Genomic DNA, 20,935 nt, shown 5'->3' with positions numbered 1-20,935 from the left:
AAGGGGAGAGAGTGAGAGAGTGGAGAAAAAGAGGGAAGAGAGAAAGAAGGGAGCTAAGAAAGAGAAAGGAGGGAGGAATGGAAGCGGGGGGAATGAGAGAGGGGGGGAGGGAGAGGGGAGAGGGAGAAACAGAGACAGAGACACAGGAGATAGGACAACTGCCAGTAAATATTAGAACATGGGCAAGAAAAGGAACTGCCGTTCTCAGATACTGTTCCTTTAAGAACCTAGTCCAGCGCTCTACAAGGGAGGGAGGCCGGCCTCCAAGTCACATGACAGAGAAACCTCTTAGTTAGTGAAGGGAACCATTGTGCGCTGCAGCAGTCTGGGGCGGTCTTCTCTAGTTGAATTGTAATGCTATATAACACACAGACGGGTCAGCCCATCAGAAGAAAAGGGGCTCTTATTCCTTTGAGTGGAATCGGCATTCTGCAAGACCCCGGGAACAAAGAGGGGACCTGTTTAAGAGTCCTAGTCCTGCTGTACCAAACAAACAGTAAGTCAGAGGGGTAACCAACGGCCCAGTTCAGCCTCTGCTCCCTAAAGAAACACCCGGGGCTCTGAGGTCCCTCGGGGGCCTGAATAGCATAGAGGATCATGGGAGATCGTGTCCCTCTGGGTTAGCAGCCTCGGTGTGGATTTCTGTGACTCACCTTTCTTTCAAAGTCACTCCAGATTTAGGCCACATCTTGTATTACGGTTCAGTGTGGAAGGAACGACATTTAAAACATTTCCCTGGAACCAAGGACTGTCTGATGTCGTAGCACCTGTTGGTTCAGAACCTGGCAAAATGAACTTGGACAAGATGATCTGCCATTCTCTGGGGGACTTGGTCTCTCCTCCTCCTTTTCCCCCTTCCTGTTTCTTGCACTGGGGCCAATTCCTGTCCCTTGCCAGGGCAAGAAGGAAGATCACAAGTGAAGGAAAGTGAAATTTGTATCTCACAGCTGACACTTACCATCTTCTTGCCATATGACCACATAGTAAGCCCTTAATAAATGCTTGTTGATTGACTGAGCTGAGCAGGTTACTTCCCCCATCTGTGTTGCTCGCAGAGGAAGAGATTCAAAGTGAATGGCTGGGGCAGCTAGATGGCGCAGTGGATAGAGCACCGGCCCTGGATTCAGGAGTACCTGAGTTCAAATCCGGCCTCAGACACTTAACACTTAATGGCTGTGTGACCCTGGGCAAGTCACTTAACCCCAATTGCCCCTCAAAACAAAAAACAAAAAAAAACAGTGAATGGCTAAAAGCAAGGGTAGCCACTTTTGCTGGGGGCTTGGCTTTGTGATGTTTAAAATCTAAATGTGTGGTCACCTTCAATTAGAAGTTTTAGCACCAATCTTTGGGCATTAAACATTTATTAAAGCATACTTGGTATTAGAAAAAAGAGAACACTGGAGTTAAGAAAAGGTCTATCTAGCTTAGAGTTCCAACCTGGCCTGGTTCTTCCTCAAGTCCCCCACCACAAGCTTGCTTCAACCGTGAACTCTCAAACTGAGTGTGGAAGCTTTTTATAGGTCTGGAGCAGAGGCGGTCCTTACACACTGCTTCAAGCTGATTGGTAGGAATCATCCAAATCCATTGGAGCACTGGACTTGAAGGTGGTCTCGAGTTGAATTCAAAGTCCTTAGCTTCTGGGGCAGCTAGGTGGAACAGTGGATAGAGCACCAGCCCTGGAGTTAGGAGGACCTGAGTTCAAATCCGGCCTCAGACACTTGACACTTACTAGCTATGTGACCCTGGGCAAGTCACTTAACCCCAATTGCCTCACCAAAAAATAAATAAATAAATAAAAATAAAGTCCTTAGCTTCAGAAAAACAATACCTCCTTAAGGCCCCCTTAAGGGCCAGCCAGGTGTGGTAACAATCTAATTAAATTGAAGTAGGCTAATCAGCAAAGTCAATCACTCTCACTTAATTTAATCAGTTTAGATTAATCTCCAGGTGAGCTGGTGAGCCTTTGAGTTATCTGCCAAATCCCATTATTTTCTTACAGCTTCAGTAGGTAACCAGGGGTGAAGTTGGAGGGGAGTCAGTGTATTAAAAGAAGGCTTGAGAAGGGACCAGAAACTCTCTCTGCTGCTACACACCCCTGTCCTGTGATCTCAGGTGGAGCCAAGAATCCATCAGAGAGCATTTACTGAGTGCGCACAGAGCACACTTGTGATATTTAGACCTGGCCCTAGATAGGCCTGAACACACTATAAAATGGGAGAGAATTCAGGAAAATTATATAGCCAATGCTTGATTATGGACAAGAAAAGTATCCCCTTTTTATTATCCCTGCCCTCTGTACTTGTAAGCAGGGTCCAGGACACAATCAAGGCTGAGCATAGAGCTGATAATTATGGCAATGATAATGATAACAGTGATAACAACAACAATAACAATAACTGATATTTATATAGTACTTAAGGCTTGCAAAGCACTTTACCTACTTTATCTTTTTTGAGCCTTATAACAACCCTACGAAGTAGGTACTATTGGTATTATTATCCCCGTTTTACTAATAAGGAAACTGAGGCACAGAACTATTAAGCTTCTTGCCCAAGATTACACCAGCTAGGTAAGTGTAAGAGAGGCAAGATTTGAATACAGGTCAGTTTAGCTACTCTTCCCACTACCTCATGCTATATCCAAATGTTTTGCCTAAAGTGTACCATAATTCCAAAATAAAAGTAATTTTGTATTACCTGATTGTTGGGTCAGAAAATGACTCCTACATGGGTAGTTTCCAGCCTGTCAATTCCCTTCCTTTTCCTTTCCCTCTTTCTTTCCTTCTTTCTTTCTCTCCTTCCTTCCTTCTCTCTTTCCTTCCTTAATCTTCCTTCCTTCCTTCTTTCCCTCCTTTTTCCTTCCTTCCTTCCCACACTCCTTCCTTCTTTCATTCTTACCATGTTAAGTGGCCACCATGCCCGAGAACTTTTAAAGAAATTATTTATAATCTGTTATGTAGCTTCTGGGTAAATTAAGTCTATGCCTTCTTTTTTTCCCCCTCTTAATATGGATTTATATTTTTTGGAATATATTTCTCTATCCTTTGCATGCCAGCTTTTATAGTGGAGTCACCATGTATCAAAATTAATGTTTCCTATGGAAAGTATCATTGAGTTATTCATAGAATTTCTCTGCTTTTTTTATCATCTGTATTGGCATATAAACTACATTATATTTGTGGTAGTCTTTTTGCTTATGCCCAAATTGAAGAATTCAGGGCAAGATGATTGAGTGTCCTATCAAATGAAGTTTTGCCTTTGGATGTATCAATTGACAAGCATTCATTAAGCACTTACTGTGTGCCAAGCCCTATGTTTAGTATTGGAGATACAAAGACAAAAGTGAAAATTCATTCATAATGAATTAGTCTAGGGGCAGCTAGGTGGCACAGTGGATAGAGCACCAGCCCTGGAGTCAGGAGTACCTGAGTTCAAATCCGGCCTCAGACACTTAACAAACACTTACTAGCTGTGTGACCCTGGGCAAGTCACTTAACCCCAATTGCCTCACTAAAAAAACAAAACAAAAACATAATGAATTAGTCTATTAGTCTCTTTATTGAGCAAATGAAAGAAAGTATACAAAGTGCTTTGTAAGCCTTAAAACTTTCTATAAATGTCAGCTATCATCATCATTGACTCTCCAAGAAGAACCCATGAACCATCATCCTTCCATTTACTTTCAAGTTCCTTACATCTTCTGATTTCAATTTATAAGAAGAAAAATAGCATTGATATGGTTCAGTTCTTCCAAGTCTATCAGTTCATTAATCACTGGACAAGAGTCTCACATTTAGTCTCAACAATTATTGTTTACAGATGGTCTAAGATGTGTGACCTCTTTGCCACTTTTCTCCTCATCCACTCCCAAAATGGAAGAGGACTGCATAAACAGTCATAAACAGCCAGGGCCATTTTGTATTTTTCTTAGTTTCATGGGTTTTCTTGGCCAATGAATTCATTACTCAGTGGTCATCCTTCTGGTGATGTGCTTCTCTACACCTTGGCTGGTTGTTGGACAGTAGCCTCGGTCTGTTTCAAGCACCATACTTGAAGCTTTTCTATCTTGGTTGAACCTCCTGAAGTTTATACTCTACTGGTATAGCCTCCAAAAACACAGTCATTGCCACACCACGATAATCAATCAGAGTAAGATTTTATGGGGTCATTTCCAGGTGAGCTGCCTATGAATAGTCACATTATCACCATGTCAGAGCAAAGACCAAAACTATATTAAAAGAAAGACTAAAGGGGAGACAAGGGCATGGCATGCAATTTCTAACCACTTCAACCTGACCTTTTCACAAAAAGCTATTGATATCCCTCAGATAGGCAGCAAGGTAGCAATAAATATCATCAGGAAGACCTGAATTCACACTTTCTAGCCGTGGGAACCTGGGCAAGTCACTTAGCTTCAGTTTCCTCAACTATAAAATGGTTGTTGTGAGGATTTAAATGAGATAATCTCTGTAAAGCTCTGAGCGCAGTGCTTGGCTCTTAGTGGGTACATACTTATTTCCTTCCCTTCTACCTCACAGGATCATCAATCAAATATGATGACATATAAAGCACTTTGTAAACCTTAAAGTGTTATAGAAATGTTCACCATTATTGTTATTATTAAAAATAGGAAATAGGGGCAGCTAGGTGGCACAGTGGATAAAGCACAGGCTTTGGATTCAGGAGGACCTAAGTTCAAATCCGACCTTAGACACTTGACTGTCTGACTCTGGGCAAGTCACTTAACCCTCATTGCCCCAGCAAAAAAAAAAAAAAATGGAAATAGATTAAGAAAAATGCTGTTACCATTTCCTGTAAGAAGTTTAAGTGATTTAGTGAATAGACCAAAAAAAAAAAAAAGCCCAGAAACATGTTTCACTCTGGGCTTCAGTTTCCTTATTCTTTTTTTTTTTTTTGACAGAATGAAGGGAACATTTATTAAGCACTTACTATGTGCAAAGCACTGTGGGTACAAATAGAAAGGTAGGACTGTCACTGTTCTCAAAGAGCTCACTTTATAATAGGGGAGACAACATAAATGAAGACTTCAATTGCAAGTCAAATTGAAAGCTCCCATGGTCCCTATCTCTATAGTACAGCAACAAAGGTAATGGTAATACCTATTCTTTAATATCATTTCCACTGATAAAAATCATATCATTTTTCTGAAGTTGAACCATTTGGTCGTACTGAACACCTTAGTCACAAAACCTGAGTTTCCTTATTCTTAAAATGAGAAGGTTAGACTAAGTAATTTCCAAAATTCCTTCTAGCTTTAACATGTCACAGGTTATGTTCTAGAAGACCCTATAACCCCTTCACATGCTAGCCTTTGAAGTGTTGACTAGATAGTTTGTGGTACCATAATGATGACTTGATCAGCTAGATGTAAAAAGCCCTTGCTTGCATATCTCTATAGATTTTCTATCCTCCGTCATGTTGGAAGGTTACATACATGAACAAATTATTAATTTCCATCCCTTTTGGATTTTTTCCTTGTCTGTGATAAAAGTATTGTCACCTCCTAGTCCTCCCTATTAGACAATGTCCACAAATCTAGCTGAACTATTGGCTCAAGTGTTTGACCTTTATCCATAAAAACCACAAAAATTGTTATTAATGATAGGAAGAATAGCCTTGGGTCTCATTATCATGATACATGCTTCTATAGAGCATAAAGGTAGCTGATAACCTTATTTAGTCAATCAACAAGCATTAATTAAGTGATTGAAATGTGCCAGGTACTATGTTAAGTGCTAGGAATACAAAGAAGAGAGTCCCTGCTTTTAAAGAGTTTACATTCAGGGGGCAGCTAGGTGGTTCAGTGGATAGAGCACTGGCCCTGGATTCGGGAGGACCTGAGTTCAAATCCAGCCTCAGACACATGACACTTACTAGCTGTGTGACCCTGGGCAAGTCACTTAATCCTCATTGCCCTGCCCCCCCCAAAAAAGTTTACATTCTAATGGGGAAACTTATCTGTAAAAGTGTTTTGCAAACCTTAAAGTGCTATATGGGGATGACAATGATTGTGATGATAGTGATGATATATAGGTATGTAACCAACAGCAGTCACTGTCTGGAAAGGTTTGGAAGGTTTAGGATGGAAAGCAGAAGGTGAGATGCACATTCTCATTTCTCTGGCTCCCACCTTTGGAATTTGGGGATATAACTACTCTTCCCAAACTGTGTCTTTCTCCTTCTACTGGATGGGGCTACTCCTCTATCCCCTGTATGTATTTCAGGATAAAACAACTGGGGCCTGGGGGTAGAGAAGAGACAATGTGGTTCACACATGACTCTCCTCCTCAGACCATCATGGGTATTTAGCTTATGGTGTTTTGGGGGGGGGGGGAATGTCATATCCACTTTAAATTCTCTTTTTGAGAACTTTATCAAAAGCTATTAATAAAACCATAAAACTCTCCATTATTGATTGTTGTTGTCAGTTATTCAGTCATGTCTGACTCTTCAGGATCCCATGGACCATAGCACATCAGGCCCTTCTGTTCTCCATTATCTCTCAAAGTCTGTCTAAGTTTATGTTCACTGTTTCCATGATACTATCTATCCATCTCATCCTCCAGCGTCTCGTTTTCCTTTTGTCTTCAATCTTTCCCAGTGCATCAGGGTCTTTTCCAATGAGTCCCGTCTTCTCATTATGTGGCCAAAGTACTTAAGCTTCTTCTTCAGTATTTGACCTTCCGGTGAACACCTGAATTAATTTCTTTAAGTATTGACTGATTTGATCTCCTTGCTGTCCAAGGGACTCTTCAGCACCACAATTCAAAAGTGTAGATTCTGTGGTGCTCAGCTTTCCTCATAGTCCAACTCTAACAACTGTGCGTTGCTATTGGAAAAACCATAGCTTTGACTATATAGACCTTTGTTAGGAAGGGGATGTCTGTTTTTCAGTGTGCTGTCCAGATTTTTTTTTTTGGTAGTGAGGCAATTGGGGTTAAGTGACTTGCCCAGGGTCACACAGCTAGTAAGTGTTGTGTCTGAGGCCAGATTTGAACTCAGGTCCTCCTGACTCCAGGGCCAGTGCTCTATCCACTGTGCCATCTAGCTGCCCCCAATGCTGTCCAGATTTGCCATAGCTTTCCTTCCAAGCAGCAAGCATCTTTTAATTTCATGGTTGTGGTCACCATCTGCAGTGATCTTTAAGCCCAAGAATATAAAATCCGACACTGCTTCCATTTCTTCTCCCTCTATTTGCCAGGAAGTGATGGAACTTGTTTCCAAGATCTTAGTTTTGCTGATGTTAAGCTTCAAACCAGCTTTTACACTCTCCTTTTTCACCCTCATCACGAGATTTCTTAATTCTTTACCTTCTGCCATCAGAGTGGTATTGTCTGCATATCAGAGATTATTGATATTTCTCCCACCAACCTTAATTCCGACTTTTGATTCATCCAGCCCGGCATTTCACATGATGTACTCTACATATAAGTTACATAAATAAGGTGACAATATTTTCCAGTCTTAAACTGTGGCTCAGCTCATGAGCTCCATTGTTGAACTGAGTCCCGAAACTAGCTATTTTGGTCAGAGGTCAGATCTGTCTTCCTCTCTCTTTACCCAGCTGAGCTATATACGTTGGTTCTCTCCACTACAGTACCCTATTTACAATCAAGACTAAATAGATCACTTGAAATTTATGATTGATGGTAGCTTTCTTATAATTTAAAAAACCAGGAACTAGGAACAGCTTAAAGAAATAGAGAAATCATGTAGAAAATGTCTGCAAGCAAAGAGGCAGGAGGCAGGAAATGAAACATTTCCTGTCCTTTCTCCAATTCAAGTTCCAATTTGTTCTAGCCACACCCTCCTCTCAGGCAATTGTAGAAACAGAAAATTGTGGTAAACTGGGAGAAAGAATTGGAGCTAACACAGGCCAAGTCCTCATTCAAAGCCCTTACTGAACCATCTTTATTTCCCCAACCACCAGTCCATAGCCTGCCATTGTGTTGCTGCTGTTTCTCCCTCTTTGCATCTGCCACCCAGTACTGTACCTCCGCTCATCAGCCCTCCCCAGGACTTCCAATGCTCATTCTCACAATGGCCAATGCAAGAGTTTCCAATCTGACCCACCATGTTTCACCTCCCATCATGCATTTCTCTGTGTCTCAAAGGCTCTCTGCTTATAGGTAGAAGATACATACAGCACAGATAACAGGGTAACTTTGGAGGAGCAGGTTAACTGGAAAGACCTCCTACAGAAAGTAGTACTTGAGCTGAGTCTTGGAGATTTTAAGAGATTGAGGTAAGAAGATAGAGCGTCCTAGGCATGGGACAAAGAGATGGGGTGTTATGCGTGAGGAATGGGGTTGTTGTTCAGTCATTTCAGTTCTGTCTGACTCTTTGTGACCTCATTTGGGGTTTTCTTGGCAAAGAGAGCAGTATAGGCCACTATATTTGCTCTTTGGAAGGAAATTCTCCATATATGGATGTATACATTGTAAACATTTAAATCAGATTACCATGTATAATGTGTGACAGGTCCAGGATCACAAAGTGTTTTGCAAACAGTGCAATTATTATCTTTGCTGTGTTGTTATTCAGTTGTTTCAGTCATGTCTGATGCTCTGTGACCCCAATTTTGAAGTGTTTTCTTGGCAGAGATACCAGAGTGGTTTTGCCATTTCCTTCTGTCATGAGGGAAAATGGGGTACAGGGTTTGGGTTAGGGGTAAGGGTTCTTAGGAATTCCTCTTTAAAGAATTACACCCTCTTACACACAAAAGCAGTTAGTATAAGATAGTAGTTTATTTGGGGGCTGAGGAAAGGAAGGGAAGGGAAGGGAAGGGAAGGGAAGGGAAGGGAAAGGAAGGGAAACCAAGAGAAATTCTTGGACTTCTCTTGGGGAGAAAGGCATAGAGCATGGCTCTGAGATACCAATCTCCTCGAGCAGGAAACTGGCAGGTACTTTTATAGGGGACTGATGGGGGTGACCATCTCAAGATGGAAAGTTCCTTTAGTGAGGGAGGACCATCCCCCACTGGTGGTGGCTGGAGGAGTTGGGTGAGGGATGGCTACAGATCTCCCAACACAAAGGAAGCAGCCACACCTAATCTTATCACCCCAGGGTTGAGGGAATGAAGGGTGGGGGTCTTGGAGCTAGCTTAGTCTGAACTGGTTCTGCTTATCTCTCTAGGCATATCTGTCCTCTGGTTTAGTTTCTCAAGGAGAAGATTGCTTGATGTGCCCCAGAGAACTTCTGGAGTGCTCTGTGCCCACAACACTTCTCCAGCTCATTTTACAGATGAGGAACTGAAGCAAACAGGGTTAAGTGACTTGCCCAGGGTCACACAGCTAGTAAGTGTCTGAGGCTAGATTTGAACTGAGGTCTTTCTGACTCCAGGCCTGGCACTCTGTGCACCATGGTGCCACCTAGCTGCCCCAAGAAGAATGTACAAAATTGCAATATGTAAAGGAATTCTCTATCATGATGATGTAATTTGGCCTATCAGAAGCCTTGTCAGAGTCCTCTGACAAGGACTCTGAGGCCTGAACCCATGCTTGAGCAGAATTAATGAAACCTAGGTTTTTGCCTCCATCATTTCTGCATTATGGTTAACCTATGTTTAGCAGCAGTTACCCTCTCCATGAACTCAGAGATAATGAGTTCTTTCTCCTATAACACGAGTATGGCTGAACCTCAGCATGACAGGAAAGGAGTAACAAGATAGGAAAGCTATCCTGGCAAGATAATAAAGAGCCAAGTTGTGAAGCTCTTTAGATGCAAACCAACAAACAAATAAAAACAAACAAAAAACTAAAACCCAAGCCCCAAAGCAGAAGTTTATATTTGATTCTAGAAATAATACCTGTGGGGTATGTGGTAGTTGGGTCTCATTTTTTGGATACTCTGAAATTCCATCATTTTGTGACCTCACCTTGTTATAATGCTTTAAGATTTATACTCTTGGATAGCTAGCATGTGCTATTATTCCAACTCTTCACTCTCTCACTCCCCCACCCAATCTGTGGCATGTCAGTTTTACCCTTGCTTTTTACAAGTTTCTCAAGTTGGTCCCCTTCTTTCCTCTGATGCTGCCACCTACCACTCTGATGCAGGCCCTCATCATCTCATGCTTGGACTATTGCAATAACCTACTGCTGGGTCGGCCTGCCACATATCTTTCCCCACTCCAATCTAATCAGCCACCAAAATGATTTTCCTGAGGCAGGTCTAACTAACCATGTCCCTATTCCCCTGATCAGTAAACTCCAGTGGCTCTTTATTTCTTCCATGATGAAATACAAATAAAATGCTCTATTGGCATTCAAAACCTTTCATAACCTAGTCCCCTCTTACCGAAATTTTCAGGCTTCGCCTTATTCCTTCTGTGAGGAAATGGGTAATGGTCTCCTCTCAATAAGGATATAACCATCCTGTTTGAGGACAAAGGTCTCAGTCCCCCTTCCCTCCCCTCTGGTAAACAGATCACATGGTTCAAGTATCCCTGAGCTGGTCTCAATGAGGTCCTCTTCGGGGCTGTGTCCATATAAGGGAAGATTGAAGAAATGTCCCTGTGTCACCTCCCCCATTGACTGAGAACCCAAAGAATAATTATGGGAATTAGGGTTACAAATGCTTCTTTTCAGTTAGCTAGCTTTCCTGAGTAGATTATAACCCTTAAGTAATCAGTGATGAACAAGGGGAGGGTCCATTTCAAATTAGGGACTAGGGATCAGAAAGGGGCCTGTGATCCCTCACTCTGGCCTTGCACTTGCTGGCTATACCACTTATTTGCAAGTGTCCCTTCTCAGGAGAATGAAAACAAATGAGCCTTTGACATATCACAGCTGAGTTCCAGAGAATTACTGAGCAGGAGTTGTTTTCCTCTCACCTTCCCACATACTTTTTGATCCAGTGATGCTATCCTCCTGCTGATCCACCAACAAGATGTTCCATCTCTTGGTTGTATTTTCTCTGGCTGTCCCCCCATGCCTGGAATTCTCTCTCTCCTCAGCTGTACCTACTGACTTCCTGGCTTCCTTTATTTGTTGTTATTGTTGTTGTTTAAAGTAATTGGGGTCAAGTGACTTACCCAAGGTCACACATCTAGTAAGTGTCAAATGTCTGAGGCTGTATTTGAACTCAGGTCCTTCTGACTCCAGGGCTGGTGCTCTGTATACACTCAGTGGATACACTGCACCACCTAGCTGCCCCTTCTGACTTCCTTTATGTCCCAACTAAAATCCCATCTTTTACAAGAAGCCTTCCCCAACCCCTCTTAATTCTAGTGCCTTCTCTCCTTTAATTATTTCCTATTTATCCTATATATAAATTGTTTTGTATGTATTTGCTTGTGTGTTTTCTGCCCCATTAGATTGTAAACTTTTTGAGGGAAGGGACCACATTTTGCCTCTTTTTGCATCCCCAGTGCTTAGCACAGAGTCTGGCACATAATTCGTGATTAACGAATGTTTGATTAATCCCTATTTTTAGAGATGAACAAAGTGAGGCTCAGACTTTGGGACCTCCAAGGACCCCCTAGGCTATGATTGGCGATTATCTCACCCAAACCAGGCCACCATGCCACTTCCTGGCTACCTCCAAATCATGCCCCAGGTTCACATGCCCTTCCCAGCCCCCTTTACAACTTGAGCTCCCTTATATGTGTTGTTTTCCCCTAGTAGGATGTGACCTTCTTAGAGACAGACACTACCATGTTTGCTTGTATGTGTAATTCCAGCATTTAGCACAGTGTCTGGCACATAGTAGGAGCCTTAATACATATTTTTTTTTATTTCATTCAGAGAATTTAAATGGCTTGTCCAGCATCATAGAGGTAGTAAACATTAGAACTAACACTTGAACCCAGGTCTTTTGATACTACTCCCAGAACTTCTCTGTTTAATGAATTAGGAAGTGAAAGGAACTATAGTGAATACACACTATCTTGGAAGAAGAGAGGCAGTAGTACTGAATGCAGCTTTACCATCACCGCGTCCTTTCCCAGTGTTCAGATCTTTTTGGTGTGCCCTTTGAGTTTGGGGGATCCTTTGGGGAATTAAGGTAATTTTTTCTGGCAAGGGTTGTTAGGAGGAGGGGAATTGTAGGGTAAAGCAACTAAGAACTCCAGTCTCTCTCAAGCACATAATCAGAATTGCTTGAAGTTCTTGGTAAAGTGGTTATTCATGAAACAAAGGTTAAGTAAGAACCTATTATGGGCTAGGTACTGTGCTAAGAGCTGGGGACGGATACAAAGGAATTCTGCCAAAAATTTTAGGGAGTTGAAATTCTGGGAGCCCCCTGGAGTCAGTCTTGTCCAAATTCAAGCTACTTCTTAAAGTTTAGTCTTTTTTTTTTTTTAAATACAGGGCTTGTGTGCCCTACCTCCAGTTGGCATTAATGCAAGTTTGGGGGAGCCTGCCCCAGTCTCTCTCTTCCAGGTCACAGTCTTGTAGAGAGAGCCCACAAATGGACCCGAGTTATTCTACAAGCTCTAAAAGCTATAGGGGAAGTTATACCTACATTGTAAGGAAAAACTTTAATTTCAGTTTTTAAATGTGCTGTCAGTCATCCTGAAACCCTTCCCCATACCCCACTCCCCAGCCCATTCCCCACTCCTTCCCTTAAGAATAGAGCCAAGTTATTGCTCAGGCCACTCAAATCTGGAAATATTGATTATTTGAAAGACAAACACCAAAAAAAAAAAAAAAGACAAACACAGCAGAAAAATGCTTTGGTACCTGCCATCTAAATCCCCTGCACTAGAGCACAAGTACTTCAGTTTAGTTCAGAAGGGTCCAAGACTGTGATTTTCCCACATTGGCAAATAAACTTACTCTAGGCAGGAAGCATGATGGAAACTTCTCCCTGCCTGGCAAATATATTTCCATCATCTCCCTTTTGGGTCCTGGGTAGCTCTGGGCAGCTGCCAAAACAAGGCAGGAAAGATTCCCACAATGTAAGGGTGCAATCAACAGGTCACTATTTACCCAAAAGCCAAGAAAGCGCCACTTCCTCTACGGAGGAGTGTTTGTCATCTTTAAGTATTATCAGTCTGGACATTTGAGAAGATACTGGGCAGTTCCTTAATGTACTTCTTAGGGGATGCAAATCCCTTATCTGCCCATAATCTATGAGATCACATCCTCTTTGAGAGGAGGGACTATATCATACCTACTATCTTTAATCTCTACTATCATCTAGGTGGCACAGTGAATACAGTGACTGCACTAGGAAATAGGTGGACCAGAGTTCATATCTCTACTCAGCTACTTATTAGCCATGTGACCCTGGGCAAGTCACTTAACCACTCTCAGCTTTAGTTTTCCTCATCTGTAGCATGGAGATAACAATAGCACCCACCTCACTGGGGTTTGGTGAGGATCAAATGAGATAACATATATAACATAATTTTTCATATCTTAAAGCTTTATATAAATGCTGGCTAATATAAAGAATTAATTGTTATTTGAGGTTTTTATGACCCCATCTTTTGGCTAGAATTTGAAAGAAAAACCTCAGCGTGTACTAGCCTGGGGCTCTGCAAACCGCACGGTGCTCCACCCACTGGTTGTAGCCATTGCCATGGCGCTGGCACTTCACATCATCACCACTCCCGGATACCTACATGGGCCTGGCAAAATTATGATTGGAAGCCTAGTGAGAAGGCGCTGGAAGATGCTGCTGTGTATGCTGAGCGGTGATTTCAGGTTGTATAATTTCCCTTTCCCCATTTTATTTCCTTTCCCTTAATCCTACTGATCCTGTTTGTGTTTTGTTTTGTTTTTTAAATTCGTTCTCATTAAATAAATCCTTCTCTGTTTTGAGGGAGGCTGCCAGTCTTCTTCCTTGCCCCAATATTGCGGCGAGCTGCTTAGCTAACACTCCCCAATTAAAAATTGGTCCCCACACTATATAGAGTTAGAACTGGAAGGGTCCTTAGAAGCCATTTGTTCCAACTCCCTTGTTTCACAAATGAGGAAACTGAGGGCCAAAGGTCACTGAAATAGTAAAGCCTCAGAGGCCAGATTGTAACCCAGGTCTTCTTGACTTCAAATCTAGTGCCATTTCTACTGTGCCAAGGTCACAAGGTAGTAAGGAAAAGAGCCGGGATTCCAACCCAGGTCTTCTCACTTGGCACTCTTTCCATTTTGTTAATATATATTTATTGTGGGCAGCTGAGTACCACGGTGGATAGAGTACCATCCCTGGAATCAGGAAGACTCTTCTTCCCTAGTTCAAATCTGGCCTGAGACACTTTCTAGCCGTTTGAAACTGGGCAAGTCACTTTACCCTGTTGCCTCAGTTTCCTCAATCCGTAAACTCGGAAGCTAGGAATACCCAAAGATGGAAACAGAGGACAGGGTTTTTAATGGGGTAACAACAAAAAGGGAACCAAAAGATTGCTCCAGAGTGAAGTATAGCTAATTAATGTAAATGAACCTTTGACAAAAAAAATAATAGAACTGCTCCTAAATTAAGTATAGGCATTACTGACTCTGAAAAGAAACTGCTTAATGTAGGTGGACCCTTTTTACATAATAACATAAAATCCTGGGAGTAAGGTGGGGAACTTTGGGAGGGGATAAATTGCTTGGGGGAAGGTCCATAAGTCCATCTAGAGTCTGGAATAGACAAAGACAGTTAGCCCCGGGCAATTCATTTGCCTGGGAAAGAGGGGACTGGGTGGGGAATCAGTTCTCAGTAAATTTTGTAGTTCTCACCTGTAAATAACAATATTCTGACACCCAAGAAATCACTCATCAGACCCAAAGGGGGGAAAAAACCTTTAAAAAGAAATGCCTATTAGCAAAAAAATTCAAGCAGGGCCGGAATAATGTAAACTTGTTTTCCCCCCAATAACATCATTAAGGTTTTATAGCTAAACCCCACTGTAGCTTTCTAGTACAAAACCAGATGGGTGCTTGAGTCCTCCCCACCCCTCCCCCACCCCCATTCCCCACCTGGCTCTAATTCTCCCAAACGTCGTGATTTACTATTGCCAGGGTCCTTTCTGCATAAGCATAAACATTATTCTTGAGGAAATAACTTACACTTGAATTTTGTTTCGCTCTTCTTCTGGAAGCCAATTAATAAGATGGACCATGTCTGTGATAAAGTACAAATCACGTATGTTAAGTGTTGAAGGGACTCAGAGTAGGGGATATAACAGAGTTGCTGGGCTTTGTTCATTTTGGGGGGGCTGGAAGTTGTGTTATTGTTGCCTCTTGTTTTTATATCATAGCACTTCAATCCCTTAACTTCACTATCTCTTCTCCCGGTTGAATTCTCTCTTGGAACAAAGAAAAACAAAATAAACAAATCTAGCAATCCAACATACATTAGGTAAGTTTTAAAGCGTACAGATGGTGAAATGACAGTAGGGATCATAGACTTAGAGCTGGAAGGGACATTAAAGGTCATCCTGTTCAGCCACTTCATTCAACCAACTCACATCTGCTGACTCCCATCAGGTTTCCCCCCCTACTTTATCAACATATTTGGGGAAGCTAGGTGGCACAATGGGTAGAGTTTGGGGCTTGGAGTCAGGAAGACTCCTCTTTGGAGTTCAAGTCTGGCCTGAGACACTAGCTGTGTGACCCTGGGTAAGTCACTTACCTCCAACTGCCTTAAACATCTGGGGCCTTCTCCCAGTGGTCCTGATCTATATCTTTCCACTGGACCCAGATGGCTCTGGAGGAGAGAGTGAGGCTGGTGACTTTGCACAGCTCTGACTCACTTAAATCCAATTCACTGCAAGTCATGACATCACCCTCATGTCATGGTCCTTTTTGAGAATGAAGGACAAACAACAGTGATAAAAATTAGTCAATTGACACTGAAAAAGGGGAGTTGGGAGAAGGCCTTCAAACTCAATCTGAGAAATTTGGGTAGTTGTCTCCCATTGCAATTGTTTGCTGCTTGGAATGGGTTGGAATTCCCGGGAAGATCTGAGAACTAACCTGCAGTGTTATATATCCTGTGGGCCAAAGCCAATCTATGAACTACCTAAAGTTCTTGAAATAGTCCCAGATAAGATCTGTGCCCCAGAAGCTGGCCTGGGCCCTATAGCTTCAGCTGTCCAGTGAACTAAGGAGAGCCTGTACTTGGTATTTTTCATTCTTCTCTTTAACTGGAAAATTCTAAGTATAGCAAATGCAGTCCTACTTACTTCTGCATTATAAAGACTAATAATCCCTTATTCATTATGTGTAGTTGCTCTTCCTAAATTGAAGACACCCAGTGCTCAGGAGGGAGGGACATTTGAATTTTCACTTAGGAGGCCTCCCACCAACACTTCAAGGTGAAACTTGAAGTTGAAACATTATTTCTCATAAACTTTTTTTTTTTAATATTTATTTATTTATTTTGCGGGGCAATGGGGGTTAAATGACTTGCCCAGGGTCACACAGCTAGTGAGTATCAAGTGTCTGAGGCCGGATTTGAACTCAGGTACTCCTGAATCCAGGGCCGGTGCTTTATCCACTGCACCACCTAGCCGCCCCTCATAAACTTTTGCTATGGCTGAAGTCCAAATTCTGGTTAATGGGAGTAGCAGGGATAACAAATTAGTAAAACGATGAGTTAGGGTTCCGTTAATGTTTATCACAGCAGGGGCAATGCCCACTTTTGGAGTGAGGATCTAGATCCAGAAGATACAACTGGAGGAAACCAAAGAAGAATGGGAATTAAAAATGGGGACCAGGCATAGGAGTAGAAGACTTGAGGAACTCATGGGAACCTGAGATCAAGACATAGTTAAAAACTAGGCAAGATCAATTTAAGGATTAACAACAACAACAACAAGGATAACTAGCTTTTTGATTTGCAAAACTCTTAAATCTTATCTCATTTTATCCTCACTATAAGCCTGAGAGGTAGGTGGCATTATTATTCCCAACTCAGGCAGCCACCAGTGAAGTGACTTACCCAAGGTGATAAAGCTAATTAAGTGTAAGAAGGGTCTGAGGCTGCATCTGAACTCCGCTTCCTCGCAATTCCAACTCCACAGCTCTGATCTGCTGCATCAGCTCACCAGGCCAGGTGTGAAGGACTGAGTCATAGAACAGATAGGCAGTGGGCTAAGACTGCTTATAGGAAGCATCAGTACCCAGGGGATCTTGAAACTGAGAAGTCAGTTTTAGGTGCAGGCTTACTCAGGGCTTGCAGGTGGGATCAGATGAATCATTAGTGATATATGGGTTTTTTTTTGGTTTTTTTGGGGTTTTTTTGGGTTTTTTTTGTTTTAGTGAGGCAATTGGGGTTAAGTGACTTGCCTAGGGTCACACAGCTAGTAAGTGTTAAGTGTCTGAGGCCGGATTTGAACTCAGGTACTCCTGACTCCAGGGCCGGTACTCTATCCACTGTGCCACCTAGCTGCCCCATTAGTGATATATGTTAAAAATCCTGGCTCCAGAATTTACTAGCTAGCTGACCTTGGCTGAGTTAATTCCTTTTTCTGAACTTCAGAACCTCCATTTCCTTATCTATGATATGGGGCTAATAATATTCTCATAACTTACCTCACAGTGTTATATAAATGTGAATTGCCTTTATTATTGGAGGCAGTAGGAGGTCGTGAGGAGGCAGCTAGATGGCTCAGTGGCTAGAACATTGGGCCTGGAGTCAGGAAGAACTGAGTTTAAATCTGGCCCCAGACACTTATTAGCTGTGTGACCTTGGGCAAGTCGATTAACTTCTGTTTGCCTTAATCCTCTGACGAAGGAAATGGCAAACCACTCCAGTATCTTTGCCAAGAAAACCACAAGGCTCTGGGCAGGTAAGTGGCACAGTGTGATAAAGCACCAGCCCTGGATTCAAGAGGACCTGAGCTCAAATCTGGCCTCGGACACTTGACACTTACTAGCTGTGTGACCCTGGGCAAGTCACTTAACCCTCATTGCCCCACAAAAAGAAAAAAAGAAAACCACATGGTCCATGCAGGGTCAGATAGAACTGAACAACAGGAGATTGTGACATTACTGTGTTGAAAGATGCAATTTTGTTTGTTTAAGGAAGAACTTATGCAAAGAATAAAGGTTATTTGGCATTGGGGTCCCCCCATATTTGCATGTCCGTATAGAAAAGATGATAATCTTTCCTACTGCAATAAATGTATGGTCTCATTGGCATGTAGAGTTAGCCAGACCACCACAATGGCTAAGAGTGCATATGGTCCCTCCCTCTTCCATTCTTCTGGCCCCTGTGTGTTTGAAACACATCAGAGGGAGAAAAATTGTAGTGTGAATGCTCTGCAGAGGGTTGCACGGGTACCTTAGAATCCCTGCAGTCATACACTAATGCCTTAGATTCTCAGGCCAGATCAAAAACGAAGAGATTGTGATAATAAGCGGGTCTTATATCTTTTTAATTTTAGGATTAAGAACAAAACACGATGGAAAAAAACCTAGAACCTCCAATCTGAAAGGGTAGATAAGAACCATACTCAAGTACGATCACAGCTGTAAAAGGAGAAAGGGAACTAAGGAAAAGTGATCTCTCCCCCCTCCTTTTCTTTTATGTTCTGTTTTTAGCCTGTGTTTTTCAGAGTAGGTACCATGGTGATAGGTACCATAGAAATAGATAGATAGCACAGTTTAAGTGCAAAGACAGAGCTGATGTTGCGTTCCCATGGAGATGCACTGACAGGGGGTTGGGAGAGGCTCAGGGACATTGCTTTTCCTCCCTGACAGTAAAGTATGCCAGAAAGCTCTGAGAATGGTTGATTCTGGCGCTTGGACCTGTAAGGAAATCACATATTGGGAAGCAGTGTGCTGTGGAGGTCAAAGTGCTGGATCTGGGTTCTAATCCTGCCTCTTATTATCTCTGTGACTCTGGACAAGTCAGTTAACTTTGAGCCTCAGTTTCCTTCCCCATCAATGAAATAGTCATAATAAAACCTATAGTATCCACCTTGTAGGGTTGGTTATGAAGCTCAAATGAGAGAGTTAACACAAATGCTTACTAAACCTTGAAGTACCATATAAATCTTTTTGTTGTTCAGTCATTTCAGTCCTGTCCAACTCTCTGTGACCCCATTTGGGGTTTTCATGGCAAAGATACTGGAGTGGTTGGCCATTTCCTTCTCCAGCTCATTTTACAGATAAGAAACCTGAGGCAAAAAGGGTGAAGTGATTTGCCCAGAGTCACAGAGCTACTAAGTGTCTGAGAACAGATTTGAACTCAGGTCTTCTCAACTCTAGGCCTAGCACTCTATCAACTGTACCACCTAGCTGCCCATACAAATCTTAACTATCGTTATATTGGTGACTACATGAGCATTATTATGTTCAGCACCACAAACCCCTTTCCCATTTCTCCTCCCTTTAATCCAACCCACACGTGCTTTGTCTTTCCAATACACAGCCCAGATTATGCTGCTCTCTGTTCAAAACTGTTTTGTAGTCTCTTGTTGCTTATTCAATAAAGTCCAAACTTCTTAGCCTAGCCTTCAAAGCCTTCTGTGATCAACTTGCCTTTGCAGCTACATCTTACACTACTTCCCTTCCATGTACCCTTTGCTTTGGCCAAAGTGGCCAACTTGTGGTTCCTTGAACACATCCTACCTTAGATTTACTGAATCTGTTAGCTGGCCTAGAATGTCAATTCTTCTCCATCTGTTGAGGTACTTTATCAAGATCTAGCCCAAACTTCATTTGCTCCATGAAGCCTCCCCTGAACTCCAGCCTGGAGTTCTCTCTCCATCCTCTGAACTCCTATCGATGGTGCTTATGTCTCAGTCCTCATCCTTCTTGACCTCTCCCCAGCCTTGTCAGCCCCTCTTTCTGAATGATCTCTTTTTCCTTGGTCTCACTGGCATTGCTCCCTCCTCTTACCTGTCTGACTACTCTTCATTCTCCTTTAGTGGATCATCATCCATCTCCCAACCTCCAGCGTGGGTATTCCCTCTAGCTCTCTTCTAGGACCCTTTTCCTTCTCTTTCTACAATGTTTTCTTCCTTGGAGCTCCACACCCTTTTGAGTAGCTTAATAAATGTTTATTGACTGACTGGCTGACAGTCATGATCATATGCCCTGTTCTAAAACCTTCCATGATTCCAAAAGATAAAATATTAACTCTTCAGTTGGGTTTTTACGGTGCTCCACCATTTGGCTTGTCTTTTAGCTTCTTTCCATACCTCTTTACTTTATATATACACTATATTTCTACTGGCCTCTACCCCTACCTCTTTCCCATATTTCCCATTTTCTATTTTATTTTGGTGGGGCAATGAGGGTTAAGTGACTTGCCCAGGGTCACACAGCTAGTAAGTGTCAAGTGTCTGATGCCAGATTTGAACTCAGGTCCTCCTGAGTTCAAATCCAGGCTCAGACACTAGCTATGTGACCCCAGGGGAAGTCACTTAACCCTATTTGCCTCATCTGTAAAATGAGCTGGAGAAGGAAATGGCTAACCACTCTATATCTTTGCCAAGAAAGCCTGTCGTGAAATGGTGTCATGAAGAGTCTGACATGACTGAAACAAAACAACAAAAGAAGATGGTACATGAGGTGACTCTTGAAGGAAACTAGGGATTCCAAGAAGTGAGGGGATACTCTTTTCTTTCTTTGATTTTTAGATTAGGCCTTGGTGGATCCTAGGAGTTAGAGCTAGAAGTAGAAGTGAACCAATCAATGTTTGACTAGCTCTCCGAAAAAACATTAGGTAGGAATTCACATAGGGCACTTTTTGTTTAGCCGTTTGTTCACATCTAACTCTGTGAACACATGCTGCCCAACATAGGACACTGTTTAAAGTTTAACATGCATTATTAACATTTTTCTCCACTTTTTAAGACCTAGACAATCAACAAAACAAGAAACCAAGCCCCGATTTGTAGTGTTTGCCAATTTTCAAGGTGTAAAAGGTCACGCTGAACATTTAACATTTGTTTCAGGCCAGCAAGTAGGTGCTGGCTCCAGGATAACGCTGGCTGGAAGGAGTTGGTAGTAATTGTTGTGGTGGTTGTTAGT

General features: G+C 42.3%; 1 protein-coding gene across 1 annotated transcript in view; it reads left to right on the top strand.

Moving 5' to 3' along the window:
• Positions 1 to 308: 308 nt before the first annotated feature.
• The window catches only part of DGLUCY (D-glutamate cyclase), a 132,296-nt gene continuing 111,669 nt past the window's right edge, over positions 309 to 20,935 (top strand). The window contains exon 1 of the mRNA XM_043988705.1: positions 309 to 496. The gene's annotated coding sequence lies outside the window, so the exon portion shown is untranslated. The remainder of the gene's footprint in view (positions 497 to 20,935) is intronic.

Source organism: Dromiciops gliroides, chromosome 2 (assembly GCF_019393635.1).
Source record: "Dromiciops gliroides isolate mDroGli1 chromosome 2, mDroGli1.pri, whole genome shotgun sequence".
In the NCBI taxonomy this organism is placed as follows: Eukaryota; Metazoa; Chordata; class Mammalia; order Microbiotheria; family Microbiotheriidae; genus Dromiciops; species Dromiciops gliroides.
Note: the sequence above shows the minus strand (reverse complement) of the source record. Positions and strands in the feature narration are given on the sequence as shown.